General features: G+C 43.6%; 1 long non-coding RNA gene across 1 annotated transcript; it reads left to right on the top strand.

Moving 5' to 3' along the window:
• Positions 1-11181: 11181 nt before the first annotated feature.
• Positions 11182-12396, top strand: LOC146859644 (uncharacterized). Its single transcript, XR_014979042.1, has 3 exons — positions 11182-11259; positions 11533-11672; positions 12038-12396. It is a non-coding gene; the product is annotated as an uncharacterized LOC146859644 (long non-coding RNA).
• The last annotated feature ends 5423 nt before the right edge of the window (positions 12397-17819 follow it).

The raw sequence follows: 17819 nt of genomic DNA, 5'->3' as shown, positions 1-17819 counted from the left end.
TCCCCATTTCTTGGTTAATGTCTCTTTGTGCGTTTTAACATTGATTCTTTTTTGTTGCCACAGATTCCCTACACTTGCTTTATGATGCCTTCCCGTCTTCCCGTTTTGCTGATTCCTGGTGCGTCGTCCATTCCATGTGGTTCCACTCCCCCCCTCGTCTCCGTCTGGTTTATCCTTATGTAGGTATGTTTCCCCTTTGTACTCCCATCCTTTTTGTTTCTTTTTTTTTGCTTACTTCTCTCCTATTTATTCTCTTGATCTCCCGTTTAGCTGTAATTGAGTTCTTTTTCTTCCATGTGCTTTGTTTTGTTCTTCTTTTTGACTTGTTGTTTTTCCTTTTGAGGTGGTAATTCTTCAGCTCTTACTGGTATTTATTCTCCTAGTCCTATACTTACCTTTCTATTACTCTCCTTTACATCAAAATTCCGGACATACTTTCTCTGGCTTCTTGACTTTTTCTTCTAGGTTTATTCATTTTCCTTCTCTATTATTTCATTCTCTTCTCTCATTTTCTCAGGCCTTGGTAACTTTTTCCCTTTCTGTCGTACTGTATTTTTACTTGGAGTATTTCATTGTTTCCATTTGCTATTGTTCCTTTCCCTGGTCTTATTTTATACCTAAACTATTATGCCGCTAAGACTGGTATCTTGGAATATTAGAGGGTTGAACTCTCCCATCAAGCGGCAGAGGGTGTTGGCCCACCTAGCGAAGATGAATGCTGATATTGTGTTTTTACAGGAGACTCACCTAACAGAGGATGAGTCATCAAAATTAAAACGAGGTTGGGTGCGGGAAATATATTATTCTAATGGGGATGGCAAACGCAATGGGGTTATGATGCTCTGTCCTAAGTCACTTGATTGTAAATTTATTTCAAAGGAATCTGATACAGAAGGCCATTGTCTCCATGTTAAATTGCTGCTAAAGGATGTTCCAGTTTCCTTTTTCAATGTATATGGTCCTACTGGTGGGGATTCCTCCTTTTGGTCTTCAACTGCCCAGCAGATTGCCCTTTGCATGGAAGATAACTTTATTTTAGCAGGGGACTGTAATCAGACTTTTGACCCCTTTGTTGACCGGCACTCCAAAGTTCCATTCATTCCTAACAAACCACATAAGTCCTTTGTTCATGCTATTACTCAGAATAAACTTCTCGACGCCTGGAGGCTGTGTAACCCTACCACCAGAGAGTACACGTTTTATTCCCTGGTGCATCATTCTCAAACACGTATTGATTATTTTTTCGTTTCCCATAACATTGCACAAGCGCTTTTACTTGCTGATATAGGACCTATTCTGTTATCTGATCCTGCCCCTGTCTCAATTGTTTTAGATATTTTGCCAAACAATAACGCGCCCAGAAGGTGGAGATTCAACCGTTCTCTTCTTTTGGATCCCGCATTTTCTTCCTCATTCTCTACCTTCTTTGATGACTATTTCTCCTTAAATGATTCTACCTCCTTACCTTTTTCCACTATTTGGGACGCCTTTAAGGCCTCGGCGAGGAATTTTATTATCAGCTTTGTGGCCAAGAAGCGTAACATTGCCCGCCATCGAGAAATTAAGAATCTGGAGCATTCTTTTTACAAGTCTAATTCAAAAGCGGTTCTTGATGCCCTTATAAAAGCGAAATTGCAATTTAATAAAGAGTCCACTGACAGTGCCTCTTTCTACCTCCTGAAGTCTAGCGCAAAATATTATGGAGGGAAAAATAAAGCAGGTAAAATTTTGGCTAATTATTTAAAAACAGACATAATAAACTAACCATTGATTCTATTTTTGATGGGAACTCTGTTTTAAAATTCAATGATACGAAAATTTTGGATGAATTTGCACTTTTTTATAAATCATTGTATGCCCCCGAAATGAATCCTACAAACCTTACCCTTTCACAATTCTTTTCAACTATATATAAAACCCCGCAAACTTATTCCGATTTATCGTCTCTAGAAGAAGATACTTCGCAACAAGAACTCTTAGAGGCTCTTAAACATTTGAAGAAAGATAAAGCACCTGGACCTGATGGATTTACTGTTGAATTTTATCTCCACTTCTCCAAATTATTATTACCTAAATTATTCCGTTTGATTAACTCTTTTACTTCTTTAAGAGGATCAACAGCCTCTTTTTCAGAGGCTCATATATGCTTAATTCCTAAAGAAGGCAAAGATTTGCAACACTGTAAGAACTATAGACCTATTTCATTGGTAATAGATTACAAGATCTTTTCAAAGGCATTGGCACTACGCTTAGACCCTATTCTACCAAGTATTCTAGGTAGGGAGCAATCTGGCTTCGTGAAAGGGCGGGTCATTAGTGACAATACGAGGCTGTTTTTTAATATTCTATCTAAGGTTCCGCATTTACAACATTCTCTTGCTGCTATTGCGCTCGATGCAGAGAAAGCTTTTGATAGAGTTGAATGGCCATATTTATTCTATGCCCTCCGATGGTTTGGCTTCGGCCCTAAGTTTATAGCCCTGATTTCGCTTTTGTATACTAGCCCGCGCGCTGCGGTCTGTGCGAATGGTCTCATCTCACCCTTTTTTGACCTTGGTAGAGGTGTACGTCAGGGATGCCCTCTCTCTCCTTTCCTTTTCAATTTGGCTTTGGAACCTTTCCTATCTAGGATTCGTCAAAACACATAAATACATGGATTTCAGACCCCGACTACTGATGTCAAATTAGCAGCATACGCAGATGATATTCTGCTTTTTATTTCCAACCCTAACGAATCAGTTCCTGCCTTTCTCAAGGAAGTTCAATCCTTTTCAAAGGTTTCTGGATACAAACTGAATAGTGATAAGTGTGAAATCCTACCGTTAACCAAATTTACTTTCAAAGTCGATTTTGACTCAACGAATTTTACATGGAAATCTTCTCATATCAAATACTTGGGATTGTGTTTTAAGCCCACGATAAAAGACACAGTTACTTTATGTTTGAATACTTGCATTAAAAAACTTTCTGATCTGACTACGAAATGGCATCCCCTTTACCTTTCCTGGTGGGGCCGTTTAGATACCATAAAAATGATGCTCTCCCCTATGGTTTTATATATTATCTCCAATATTCCAGTCCCTATCGCTCCTAAACTGTTTAAGTCGATTAACTCGTTATTATCGTCCTTCCTATGGAATTAAAAAAAAGCTCGTATGTCTCTTTCTAGGTTAGTACGCCCTAAAGCTGAGGGTGGGGTTAATTTTCCTAACTTCCCTGTTTATCATAGAGCTTTTTTACTGCGGCAAGCCTCATATTGGTTGCTTGATTCAACAGCTCATTGCCCATTATGGGCTTCAGTTGAAAGTTCGTTTTTGTCCCCCTTTTCATTTCAAGAATATCTTTCTTTTTCTCGCAAACCCCAAACACTGTCTTCTCCTATATTTAAATTTACCTCCAAACTTCTTGCTCCTTTATTTCCGATAGCCCCTGATACTCTTGAGTCCTTGATGTCGTCCACTATTTGGCATAATACGGCTCTATTAATAAACAACAAACCTTTTTACTAGAAGTCTTGGAGGCGACAAGGTTTGATTTGGGTTCATCAATTATTTTTGAACAATGAATTTATTCCCCTTCTGTTGCTTCGACAGACTTACAATCTGCATGCCGCCCTGATTTCTAAGTACCACGTTCTCCGGCGTACGGTACTTGACGTACACACTCGGCTTGTCAGGGACGCCAGTACTTCTCATGTCGCTGATACACCTAATGCCCTATCTACTCTTTTGCGTACCAAACCTAAGGCCTCTATTCTATGTACTCTTCTCCAATCCAAGGCTACGCCTAGACCTAATTTTAAGACTGAAATCGCTTGGGAAAGAGATTTCAATGCAGTTTGGTACCCATCAACGTGGAATAAGATCTAGACTAAGATACGTAAAACTTCCAGAACAGCTAGTTTAACACAAACTTTGTTTTTTACATACAATAGGCTATTACTGTCTCCTCACATTTTAAATAAAAGTTTTTCCGATGTACAGGATACTTGTTGGTCCTGCTCCTCTCCTAATGCTGACCTGTTTCACATGCCTTTCACATGTTCATTTGTAGACAGGTTTTGGAAACAGGTTTGGTCTCAAATTAATTTAATTTTTGGTGCTAGTGCCCCATTTTGTGTAAAAAACATTTTTATAGGTAGCCTTTCCCCAATCTGGGATAACTATGAAATTGATGTCAGAATTGTTGATTTGTTAATAGCAGTTGCCTTTCAGCAGATCACGAGAAATTGGAAAGAATTCACGAAGATTTCTTACAAAGCTTGGTGGTATGATGTATGCCATAATCACAGATTGGACACATTTCTCCTGTTTCCTTTACAAACGGCCATGAAACGAATTCAGTTATGGACGCCTGTTACAACCTTTTTTGATAAATGTGCATTTAAACACTCTTTACCAACCCCTTCCCAGCAAGAAGTACTTAAACCCCCTTGATTTCTTGTGTTGTTTTTCCTCACCTCTCCTTCATACGTGCACTATGTTTCTCCATGATTATCCTACTGCTCTGTTTTTAAAATGTTTTATTTTTATTCTCGTATTGTCGCCGGAATTTGTACATGATGTATTGCTTTTCTTATGACCAGTAATGTGTATTATTTGTATCCACCTTTAAATCTTTAATAAATTACTATTTTGAACTCAAAAAGGAAGCCAGTTAAGGGCACGAAGGTCAGGGAAAATGTGGCTATTTCTTTTGGAGCCTCGCAGCTGTATTGATTGTGGCTCTTAAAGGAGCGGTCGTTGATCTGGGTAAGCCGCAGAGAGCAATAATTCCGTAATCCACTTTGGGAATTACTAGAGATTGAACTGCCTGTTTAAAGTCTCTGGCCGGTATGAAGGGTTTCAGTTTTCTCAAGGTGTTAATCTGGAAATTAGTTCCTTTGGTTGTAGCGCTGATGTGTTTCTGCATATTTAACTTATTGTCCAAGGTTATTCCCAGTGATTTAACGAGTCAATGATGATAGGTTGACCATCGAGTGCTGTAATGTGCTTCATCCATTCAAGGATGGTGGTTGCTTGGTTGGGAGGGGCGATTAGGAGAAATTCAGTTTTTAGACTATTTAGTTTTAGATGATTTTCTGCCAACCAGATCTGTGTTTTATGGAGTGTTGAGTTAAGGGACTTGATGTCATCAAGTGAGTGGACCTTAATGTAGAGTTGTGTGTCGTCGGCATACATGTGATATTGGATGTTTGATGAATTGAGTAGCTCAGTGAGAGGTTCCATAAACAGATTGAAGAGAGTCGGGGAGAGGGATGAACCCTGGGGTACTCCCAGAGTGACCGGGGAGGGGTTGGAAAGCGATTGGTTAATCTTGAATCTTTGTGTTCTGTTTTGGAGGAAGGACATGAACCAGTTTAACACAGTACCAGATAGTCCCATCCTGTGTTTCAGCAGGTCTAGAAGATTGTCATGTTTGACTGTGTCGAAGGCTGAGGATAAGTCCAGCAGGACTAGCAGGCATCCCTTGTTTTGATCCAAGATTTGTAGCGCGTCATCAATTATGTGGGTCATGGCTGATTCTGTGCTGTGCCCTGATCGGAAGCCTGATTGGAATTGATCGAGCAGGTTGAACTGATCTATGTGCTTACTAAGCTGCACGTGGACACATTTTTCTAGCAGTTTGGTGAGGGTCGAGATGGTGGAAATTGGGCGATAGTTATTCAGGTCAGATGGGTCTGCCGATGGTTTTTTCAGGATGGGGGATATCTGACCAACCTTGAGGATGTCTGGGATGATTCTTTGTGAAAGAGAAGTGTTTATAATCCTGGTCCATAGGGGCAATAGCAGTGGAGTGAAGGTTTTTAAATGGGTTGCTGGGAGAGGGTCTGTGAAGTGATTGGAAGGATTCAGTGCTGTGATCATTTTTAAAATAGCTTCTTCGTTGTAAAAGCTGAAGTCGGTCCAGGAGGCATTGTTCTTGAGTTCGAGCTTTGTAGAGCAGATTATCGAGATACTAGGTGTGGTCGGTGCACCACTCCTTTGTGGGCCGGTATGTGATAATAGATCGTTAAGTAGGACTGTCTTTAAGTTTTCAGTCTTAGTTGAGAAAAAGGATGCAAGATCCTCACAATTGGGAAGTGTTTCGGGATCAGCTTGGGGGGAGTGGGAGACGCCCTTGGATTGGGCTTTGATTATTTCGAATAGTCTTTTGGGACAATTCTTGGCTTGGTCTAATTGTTGACGAATGAAGTCAGCTTTCGATCGTCTAATCTTTCTATAGTAGGAGTTTCTTTTACTTCTTAGCAATTTGAGGTGGGCAGCAGATGGAGCAGCTCTCCATTGTCTTTCAACTGTTCTTAGAGCTCTTCTGTCTTCATTTAGCCTACCATCATACCAGGGGTTTGATCCTTTTGCGGTGGCTCTTTTCAGTTGTAGTGGGGCTAAGTTGTCTAGTACCTGGTTCATAGAGTGAAAGTAATGGTTGGTTAGAACATGTACATCCTTTAGACCCTCCAGTGGGACTGTGAGGGTGTGACTAGCGGTTGTGAGAGAGGCAGGGGTGATGTTTTCTAGGTTCCTCTTCCAAATTTTCGTTCTCATCGGTTGGATAGAGAGTGGCTTGACTTCCTTCTTGATGTGGAAAGTAATTATGTGATGGTCAGACCAGTCGCAAGGGAGGATCGATTCCAGCAGGGTAGAGTCTGTTTTGGCAATTACTAGGTCGAGGATGGAACCCTTTTCGTGGGTGGGGCAATCACATATTTGGGCCAAGTTGAGGTTGGACAGAAAAGCTTTGAGGCTATTGACCTCTGGGACTTCCGGATCATTCCAGTGGCGGTTGAAGTCCCCCAGGAAGATTTGCGTATTTTGTTGTCCGACATTTGTGGCTATGATATCCATTATTTGTTCGATGAAGATGGGATTGTTTCCAGGAGGGTGGTAAAAAGAATGTAGAGAGCATAGCGGCTTGTTATTGCTCGTGATGTCTAGGCATAGGTACTCACGTGAAGAAAGCACCGGTGAGTTGATGCGGTTCACCGAGAGGTAGTTCCTATAGATGCAGGCAATGCCACCCCCTGGTCTATCTAGTCTGTCAAGTCTAGTGATGTAGTAGTTAGGGGGAACTAGTATGTTTAAGAGGGGCGTGGAGGAATTGTTTAGCCAGGTTTCAGTCAAAATTATGAGATCGGGTTCAGTAGTTAATATGAGGTCATCTATATCCGTGGCATGACGCGATGCAGATCTACAGTTTAGTAGGATACATTTGAGCTGGGTTATAAAGGGAGTAGTGTTATGGTTGTGGAGGATGGGTACCCTCTTGAGGTTGTTTTCAACAATACCTCTAGAAGTATGTCGTCTCGAGACTCTAGTGGTATTGGGTTGGATGGGTTGGATAAAGGACAATTTTTGCAGGTCATCTGTCTGCATAGGTTCCAAGGGAGGGGGTGAGGGTATGTAGGAGCGAAGAGTGTATTTAGTTTGTGGCTTGTGTGGTTGCAGAATCAGGTCTTGAAGGGTTTGGATGTCCTCTTTGATTTGGTGAAGGGATATAAGTATCCTATCCAGTATGTGTTCTGATGTAGGGTTTGTCGTGGTTGAGAGGGGACGTGTCTGGGTATTAATGCGCACTTTCGACGTTACTGGTTCAATGTAAGGCAGTATATCAGACTGGCCGACATTGGCTATGAGGGGAGTACATTGGGGATGGGAGGGGGTGTTGATGTGAGCAGAAGGCAACGGGACCGTGCGCTTCGTGGTGCAGGGAGAAGGGGAAGATGGGACTGCATGCTGATCCGGAGTGGTGCAGGGAGAAGGGGGAGCGATGAGGGCCCGGTCAGCCGCGAGGGTGTTGGGTATGGTGATGGAAGTGGAGAGGGGAGTACTATAAGTGGGATGGGAGAAGGTGTAATTTAGGAGATGGGGAGTGTTAGTGGTAGGCGAGGGGGCGTGTGTGAAGGCTAGGGGCGAGATAGAGCCAGTATAAGGCGAGGTGGGTATAGGAGAAATTGTGATGGTGCTGGGGGCCGAATATGAATTATGTAGGTGTAGGTTGCTTAATGGGGTGTCGGCTACGCCAGGGCTGGGAGTTTTATTGTTATGGGATAACGCTAGGGGAAGTCCAGATGCGGAATCAGATAGGGAGTCAGTCCGATAGTTGGGGGAATGGTTTGTTGGTGTGGTGGGATAGGGGCTTGCAACCTTTGCTTTGATGATCAGGAAGATGTTATCCAGAATGTGAAGATTATGGTTTGAGGCCTGCATGAGGATGATACCATTATGATAGATGGTGACAGTGGTATTCGCTATGAAGAACGGGGAGGGAGTGATGTGTAATGTGAGACCGTGTGCAGTTTTTTTGGCTTTCCGCCATTGTGCTCTTCTTTTGGTGTAGAAAATGATGTCGTTAGTTGTGCGTCCTGTGTTATTAGAGAAGTAGGTGTCAGCAATTGGTGTTTCGGGGTGAGATTTTAACTGCCTATGTTTAAAGTCTTTGGCCGCCTTTTTTGAGAGGCCAGGGGGGTATTTGATTGAGTAGGTGTGCAGGCCTATGGGCTCCATAGTGTGGGACTGGTGAGATAGGGGGCTTAGTGGGAAGGGGTAGGCGGGTTCAGGAGTGGGAGAGGTGGTATAGAGAGGCTGAACTAGAGGCTTCTATCTCTATGTACGATAAAGGCTGATTTACACATGGTTTGGTGTGATCTGAACAGAACAGTGCTTAATTTGTTTTTTAATTTATATTTTATTCATTCTGTTCACACAATCAAGTCAACAATGACAAATGCCAGCACTTGAAGTTCATTCCCGCAGCAGTGCCCTATTGCAGGAGGTATCAACTTCGATCTAGCTCATGGGCAGCTCTCTCTCTCTCTCTCTCTCTCTTTCTCTCTCTCATTCATCTACTATTTGCCCGCACCGCTATCAGTGACAATAAATGGTATCAGATTTTTCACCCAGAAGAGTATCTTGGCTACCCAACTGAATGGTACTTATTTTATCGACCACAGAAGGATGAAAGGCTGAGTGGACCGGTCAGGATTTGAATCAGTGACCATGAGGTCAAGCAGAGTACCCTACAGTGAACGCATTAGTCCACTAAGCCACCCTTCTTTGAAAATGTCCGGCACTAGTCCCGGTACATCGATGATATTTTTTTCATCTGGACCGGTGACCGGGCCTCTTCGAATGAATTCATCGAATGGATGAATAGAGCAGACGTTAACCTTAAGTTCACTGCCCATATGAGTACCATCAAATTAGAGTTCCTTGACGTTTGGGTAGAACACCAGGAATCTAAACTTCCTGTATCCTTATATACCAAGCCCATGGTTAGAAACACACTTCTCCATTTTGAAAGCTTTCATCCGAGAAGTCAGAAGGATGGAATACCGTTTAGTCAGTTTCTACGCTTGCGTAGAAACTGCACTACCATCAATGATTATCTCTGCAATGCTGAAATCATGAAAGAGACATTTATTCAAAGAGGACATCCCCCCAGAATGGTTAGGGATGCTCTCAAGAGAGCCCGCTTTTACAATCGCGACTCTATGTTCCAACCTAAGAGACAAGATCAGACAGATAAGCTAGTTTGTGTCACTAAGCATTCGCCCATAGACAATAAAATCAGACAGATCGTCAATTCACAAAGGCACCTTCTAAATTTGGATACCGAAACAGCCCATCTGCCGAAACCATTGTTTGCGTTCCGCAGAAACAAGAATCTGAGGAACTGGCTAGTTAGGGCTAAATTACCGGAACAAAGGAACTGGATACAAAAGTCCATTGAGGGAGTTTCTCCCATTAATGGCAACCACAAGTGCGGCACATGCCACGCACGTGCCAACGACATTGTTGGCAATCATATTTGCATCAATGATTTCAATGTAAGTATGAAAGAGATGACGAATTGTAGGACTTCAAATTGCGTTTACGCCATCCAATGCCCCTGCCTGCTCACCTATGTAGGTGAAACTGCCAGAGAGGTTAGAGTACGTATCGGGGAACATAAGTCCAACATTAGACGGTCTAAGCATGCTGCCCCACTTGTAGACCATTGGACAAAAAAGAGACATTCTGAGGAGGATCTTCGTTGGACGATCTTGGAAAAAATTCGCCATGAAAAAGGACCGGACAGTAACAATATACGCAGGAAGCGCAAAGTATATTGGATATTTGTCCTTAATACTAAGGACAAAGGGTTGAACGAATCCCTTCCATGGGAAAATGCCATCTTGTAAGATCTCTATCTGTTTTTGGCCCTTTGCTCTTGACACTACAAATGTAGCTTTCTACGTTTTTCCTATATGGAAATTAGTGTCGCTGTTAATTTGTCTTTATACCTTGATCCTGTTACTCTTATTTGCCTATTTTGATGACTTTTCAATTGACAAGCATCATCAAGCTTTAATGCTACAAAAGGCTTGATGGGTTTTGCCCTCTTGTTTTCCATTAATTTGTGTCACATTTAAAAAAAAAAATCATTTTAGCTTTATTGGTTGAGGCGTTTCTGAGCAACTGTTTCTTTTTGGAAATGTTTTCTTTTTGGTTTCGATGCACTCATGTGGTATGTTCTTCATTTGAACTTATCTCATTTCTGCTTTTGCATTGAATCGGTTAAGTGATGTAACCTCCGGTTACGATCGTTATGATTCTGTTATATATTTTCTTTCATTAATTCCACATCGAGTTCATTCTTTATGTATCTTTTTCGTGACCATGGCCCTTTAAAGATTTTCTACTTGCATTGATGCCTGAGTAATGGCATGCCTTCTGCGGCCACGGGACCACTTATCGGCCTATTTAAACGCCCATATACATCCCACGTGTGTTTATCGGACCTTTTTCCCGTTCATCTATCGGAAGGATGCCATAGCCAGAGCTTTCCTCGATTGGCCGTTTTATAATATTTGTGCAAATCAGGTATTATTAACCCGGAGTACATTGCCTTTTTTCTTTTCATTTTCTCCCGGTTATTGTTGGCGCGTCGCTCGCATTCGTTCTCTTTATACACTTGAATTTTTTAATCAAACTTGCTTGTTTGCATATTAACAGCTCTTTCAAACGCGGCCATTACATATGTAACCTTGTACTAAAGCCTTTGTCTTTTTACCGTTTGTTTCTTGACACTTAGAGCTATGTGTTTTCGGATATTTTTACCTTGCATTGAACGGCTTTTCCGTACATAAAAGAGTAGCATTTGAACTTATGCCTTTCCTCTATTTATGTTTTTTCGGTATGTAGCTTCCCGAGACAAGAGCAGCAATCGCCCCTGAATCTTGCTCATCACAGACTTCGCCTTTGTTATCATTTCAGAGCGGTGAGTCATTACTTGCTCTAGCTAGGCTTTCAAGTCCATGAGATCTGGCGCATATGCACCCGTAATTGCTTTGCAGTGTCTGCTCCTATTAGAAAGCTGCCCTTTTCTGGTCACAGAATTTCCTCGAAACATCTCGAGTGTTTCCCTCAATTCATTCCAACGGAACCCGAGCATTCTTCAACTTTTCAGTATTCGTTTAATTCATGCGCTTTTATAAATAAGGTAAAATAGTTTCTCTGCCAGATTTTTGTTTTGTTTGCTTTCTTTGCTTAGGGACTATGCTGTCGAAAGATCTTTCCAATATTGATCTATTTAGCTGCTTTGATGTATTAAGAACTTCGACGGCCCGTGGAGATCAGGACCGATTCCCTTTAGCCAGTTATGGTCTGATCAGTTCCTCCCATTCTATACAGGTGAGCGTGACAATGAGCTTATCGTTTATTTGAATTAATGCACTGCTAGCCTCTACTTATGTTGTTGACTAATTATATACGAGCCACCTTTGCCCTATCTTTGCTTTATATACTTTTATTCTTCATTTGTCAGTTTCTTGCCTTTTTATTACGTTTGAGGTTTTTTCATTTTGGGCACCATTTGTTAGACCTTCTGATTTTCTTTTTTCATCCTCTCTGACTATCTTCTTTTTTCCAATCCCCCCAAATTCGTGACTGATGACCATTGTATGATATGAGTAATTTCAGAGAAATGAAATAAATGAGGTATTTAATGCGAGTTGTATTATTTAAATTTTCACTTTATATTATTTTATATCCGTTAGGTCCCATTACATCGTTAGTCCGTTTCATACGGTCTTTGTACGCCCTGAGGAAGGTGGTACCCGAATTAGCATGTGGTCACCGAAACGCGCGTCGGCGCATTTAATGAGGCCCTCCATTACAACTTCCTTTGTTTATTTCTTAAAGATTTAAATTGTATTTGAAATTATATATATTATATAAAAAAAATGTATGATTATGAACAGTATTGAATATCTATATACTGAATATTGAATATTTAATTTTTTGTATGTGGGACCTTCATGTTTATTTGAGGTATTGTCGGTATAAGTGAGGTGTATGTATTGATGGTGCTGTAAGATATTGGTGTGAGTTTGAGAGTGTGTTGTGAATGACTTGGTAAGGGACCTTTCTTTGAGTTTGATCAGTTTGCTGTATATAAAACTTTTTGTCATTTTAATGTCTTATTATAAATAGTGTCTATATGATTGTATTGGAACTGATCATTTTGACCGTGATATAACATGAAAAATAAAATCTAAGAATGAATATTTTCTTCTTTCGTGTTCAATGGTCTGCCCGTTGTTTCAGTCAGAGTGTCAATGCCTAAATAGACGATGCGGTGTACATATTGAAATATATAGGTAGAGAAAGGTTTTTTTCTCGGTGAACTTTATTTTTTCCCATGATTTCCTACCTGCATTTACCTGTCAGGGGTTCCCCTTGTTAAATTGGTCACTAAGCCACCGGACCCTGCTTATGACCCTCACCGACAGTATTGCATATAAATCCTCAGTTACCACTGCCCAGTTGCCTACAACCACTGGGCATGGAGTACATATGGACTGGAGTAGGTCATATGCAGAATGTCTGCATTTAGGACATTCCCCGTCTATGTTGGGTAAAGTTTATTAGGGATAAGTGGGGTTAGATAGGCATGGGGAAGTATCTTAACCAATACCAGGAGGAACCTAGTATTACTAGACACCTTTTTGTGGTACCCGAGTACCCGGCACACTCCAAGTCAATAAACGGGGTGCCCGTCCACATCATGCTCCCACAGAGCCAGATTATCAATAGGGGGGCGGGGTTACCTATCTTGTAACATCGCCCTTTAGAGCAGGGATACATGTCTATCCCCCTCCTGTACTCAGCCATGGAAACATGTGTATCAGTAGTGTGCTGCTGTAGCCAGTATAGCACAGGTCAGAAGTAAGCCCAGCCAACACCAAATTTGTGTCTAGCCTCCTCAAATGTCATGAAGGTTCCACCTTATTCAGAACACCCAGCTCCTGGAAACCCCCTTCCAGCCAGGATCTGTACTTAATTTGTGCTGGTGTCGCCAGTGCTTGGCACCGATATTTGTTTCTAAACCGAAAGTGTTTTTCCGAGTTCACCACATGGTGGTGCTGTGTGTCTATCTTTTGAAGAGAACATTAGTGCAGGGTTTAACTGTTTAAATATACTATTTAAAAACAGCTGCAGGACCTGTCACTAACCTGTACTGTATCTGTCACTGGGCCCAGCAGGACGTCTCACTGAGTTGTACTGTACCTGTCGATGGGCCCTCTAGGACCTGTCACTGGGCTGTACTGTACCTGTCACTGGGCTCTCTAGGACCTGTCACTGGGCTGTACTGTACCTGTCAGTGGGCCCTGCAGGACCTGTCACTAGGCTGTAATGGACCTGCCACTTGGCCCTATAGGACCTTGTGAGAAGTTGGCCTGGTATATGATGTTCACTAGTTAAAGTGACCACCTTGTACCATGCCAAGCAACCCTTATGGTGTGGTTGTAATTCAACCTTTTCAGACTAGCTGCCCTAGTGGTAGCGTAGGCTAAGCAGTCTTTGAGGCTAAACTCGTGAAAACGTGTTAAGCAGGCTGTTTTACCAAATGTGACCCCCTTTTATACCAATGAAAGGACACCACACAGATATATATTCAAAATAGATATGTATTTATTTCTCAAAGTAACCCCTAGACTCTTTATGAGCACAGGAGCACAAATCGTTAAACAAGAATACGTTAGAATACACAGAAGTTGCACTTTATATGGATAGGCCCTGGTGGCCGCTCAAACCATATACTAAAATAGTGGTATAAGTACCACGAACAGAAAAGGGAAAAGGCCTAGGGCCTCTAGAATCGCTGGGCCTACAAGGAGCTAACTTTAGTTAGTGACCAGGAGGTCCACGGGTTGCGTGTGCAGAGCAAATAGTCACACGCGTGCTCCCATAGGTTTTCAATGGGTGCGTAAAAGTTACAAAGTTACTGCAAAAAGGATCTTCCGGATGGACTATGAACTCAAGATTGGAAACACAGACACTAGAGATGATACTCTACACTTGGGCACCGGAGTGCCAGCTTTACCTCACCCACAGGAAGCGGGTGCATAGGTCTCGAAGTGCGTCGGGTTTCTTCTATCTGTTCAATGGCGCCTTCCCCACCCCGGCTACCCAAGCTAGAAATTTGGGGGTGTGCATTGATGATTCATTATCAATGAAACAGCAGGCCAACAAAGTGGCTGGTGTCTGCTTCACGATCCTTAAATGGCTGCGGAAGATTATCTGGATGCTGCCCGTGGATACCCAGAAGACCGTAGTCAATGCATTAATTACATCTAGGCTTGACTACGGTAACATCTTATACCTGGGTTCCAATCTAGCCGTGATCAGGAGATTGCAGCTGGTCCAGAACTCCGCAGCCAGGTTGCTGTGCAAGACTCCTAGGACAGCAAGGATCTCGAAGCATCTGAGGAACCTGCATTGGTTGAGGGTAGAGAACCGAGTTCGGTTCAAAGCCTTGACATACATGTTCAAGATCAGGGCAGGAACTGCACCAAAATACCTGCAAAAATTGGTTAGGCCCCATGTTCCTACACGCAATCTCCGTTCTTTAAATGGAGCAAATTTCGTGGTTCCCAGGTTCAAACTGGCCCGAATGGGGGGGAAATCTTTCTCCCATCTGGGACCAGTTCTTTGGAATTCCCTCCCCTTAGCCTTACGGAAGGAGGAGAATTTTGCCAGTTTTAAGAAAAACGTTAAAACTTGGCTTTTTAATAAATAATTGTGGTCCTTGACAGTTACTGCCTCTATGTTTTGACCTCTTAGCCCTGGCGCCGGGAAACCCTTTGTGGGTATCTGTGCGCATTACAAATGCAAAAAATAAATAAATAAATAAATAAATAAATGGAGCCTGAAGACAAGGATGCTGCAGGCGGTCGGTCCGGAAGAGATGCGGTGGATCCAAGAGTGGATCGGAGTTGTAGAAGACCTGTAAGCAGAGGGGACAGTGTTCACAGTCACTAGCCAGTGACCGGCGTGGCACCAGGTGGGTACCAGGCGATGTCGGGTGCAAACAGGAAGAAAGGTGTAGCTTGTCTCTGCAGCCACGTGGTCCCTGAAGGTCGACGACGTCCAGGAGTCGCTTCACGAGCTGTCCCACGCAGGCTCTCGCTGTCGGCGACTTGATCAAAGCAAACAAGCCTTGGCAAAAGCAATTGTTGTGGAAAACGAAATAAGCTGCTGGTTCTGACCAGCAAGGTCAGAGGGATTGCTCCTTTGGAGGGGAGCAAGGGCCAGTCTGGAGCAACCAGACCAGCGGTGTAGTTCTTGAAGTTCGTCGCCAAGATGGCCACTAGTCAGCGGGCCAGCAACCGGTTAGGCGCGTCGGGTGGCAAAATGCAGAAGGGCCCCACGCAGATCGTGGAGATGTGGAAATTTAGCTTGTAACTGAACATTATCTGCGCCATCTTGCCTCTCCCCAGCGCCACGCACAGCGAACGCACGGCCGCCATTTTAGGCACCCCACTCTCTTTCCCCGCTCATTGTCGATCGCCAGCGCGTTCCCCTGGCGCTGCAAGCATCCCCCGCGCGCCGGCCACCCCCGCTCTCTCATACACGGGCCATAAACCCTCTCTTTCTGCGCGACCCTGCCATGGAATCACACCCCGTGCCTGACCAACACCTCCTTTCATCCCATACATGGTCATACATCCTTCCTGATAACCCCCATCCTCCGCGCCCGATTGTCCGAACTGATCCCAGGCCATCACCTAGCCCTACAGATGCAGTCTATTGCCCCTACTGAAAGGAAAACACCCCACATCAAAGGGATTACAGCAGATCAAAGCCCCTACCCCCTGAGACCCGACCGGTTGCACACACCCACGGGAATTGGCGGAATGTCCAGCTGTGTGATAGCCATCTCCTACTGTGGGAGGGGTGGGGACTCCCACTGAAGATATGTGTGGGAACGAGCTCGAAGTGGGGATTCCGAGGAAGTTCTTTCTTGTATCAAGACAATCTCAAGAATGTGCCATGTGTGATAAACCTGCAATAAAGTCATAAACCTGTGTATAAGAGGCCAGGCCTCAGAGATGCAGTTAGAGCACCTCGTGACGATACCTCGCTGTCTGATCTGATGTGTTCTGCTCCGACGGAATAAAACTTTGTTTCCTGCCTTCCAGTCTCCGGCGCCTGCCTCTTTATTGGTTTAACATCGAATGGTATAAGAGGCGATTACCGCCGGGCAATACTTGAAAGGTTATCGACTGAAACTGCCGCTACCATTTAACAATTGGCGTCCCAAGCGTGGGGCCCATCAGCGACACGTGGATCCAGTGGGAGAGGTCCCGACGACAGAGTGAAAGACTGCAACGATCGGGAGAGCTCCTGCCCGATAGACCCTCGTCTGGCAGCCGATCATCCGAACTGCACTGGTTCCGAGCAGACCTCTCTCGAGTGATCTATGGTCCTGACTGGGAACCATCAGGAGTGCCGCAGCAAATACGGAGAGTAGAGGACGATCGGGCGCTGGAGGCGGAAGACGAGAAACTGTCCACGCGGTCCGGGTAAGGTCGTGAAACACGACAAATTGCGAAATAATTGATTGATTGACTGAAATACTAGTATTGCTCATTGATTGTGCTCTTTGAGATATTCGCTGTCTACAAACGGGGAGGAGTAGAAATACTCTCTCTCTCTCCCTTTGCAGATAGTGAAGGGTAGGTAACGCAGACTTTTGTCCCCGTTGTAACCCGTCGTGCCTATCTTTATCTCCCCACTGATTGATTGTCCGAACATTGATTGTTTTGAAGAATAGTGCTCTTTGAGATATTCTCTGTTTGCAAATAACGTAGAATAGAAATATTCTGTCTAGTCTTTGCAAATAGTGAAGGGTAGGTAACGCAGACTTTTGTCCCCGTTGTAACCCGTCGTGCCTATCTTTATCTCCCCATTGATTGATTGTCCGAACACTAGTTGTTCGATATTGGTTCTTTGGAGGTATTCTCTGCTTACAAATAACGAGGAATAGAGATATTGTGTCTAGTCTTTGCAAGCAGTGAAAGGATAGGTAGTGCTGACTTTTGTCCCCGTTGAAACCCGTCATGCCTATCTTCTCCCCACTGATTGGTAGTTGGTTCTGCCCGGACCGCTTATTAGAGGTGAACCATCCGGCTCCTCTGGAAGGCACCCCTAATAAGGACATGTTCACTAAATACGAACTAATCGCCGTAGTCTGTAGCAAGCTATGGCATAAAATATACAAAGGGGGACCCCGAGAGTCAGTGGCCACTGGTGGGATCCTTTTTGACCCTACAAAACTAAAGTAATGCTAGGAAATAGCCCTTTGTGGGATATATGGAACTACGGGAAGGAGCCAAGCTCACGGTCAAGACGGCCACGAGGTAGCCCGGCTCCATCGCTCTCGCTGCCTAAACATGTCTGCCCTACCACCCACCCCGCCCAGTAAACACGACCGAAATCCACACAACCGGAAGTCTGTTGATACCCACCATCGACGTCACCGAACTTGACTAG

Source organism: Triturus cristatus, chromosome 3_1, assembly GCF_964204655.1.
Source record: "Triturus cristatus chromosome 3_1, aTriCri1.1, whole genome shotgun sequence".
Classification (NCBI taxonomy): Eukaryota; Metazoa; Chordata; class Amphibia; order Caudata; family Salamandridae; genus Triturus; species Triturus cristatus.
Note: the sequence above shows the minus strand (reverse complement) of the source record. Positions and strands in the feature narration are given on the sequence as shown.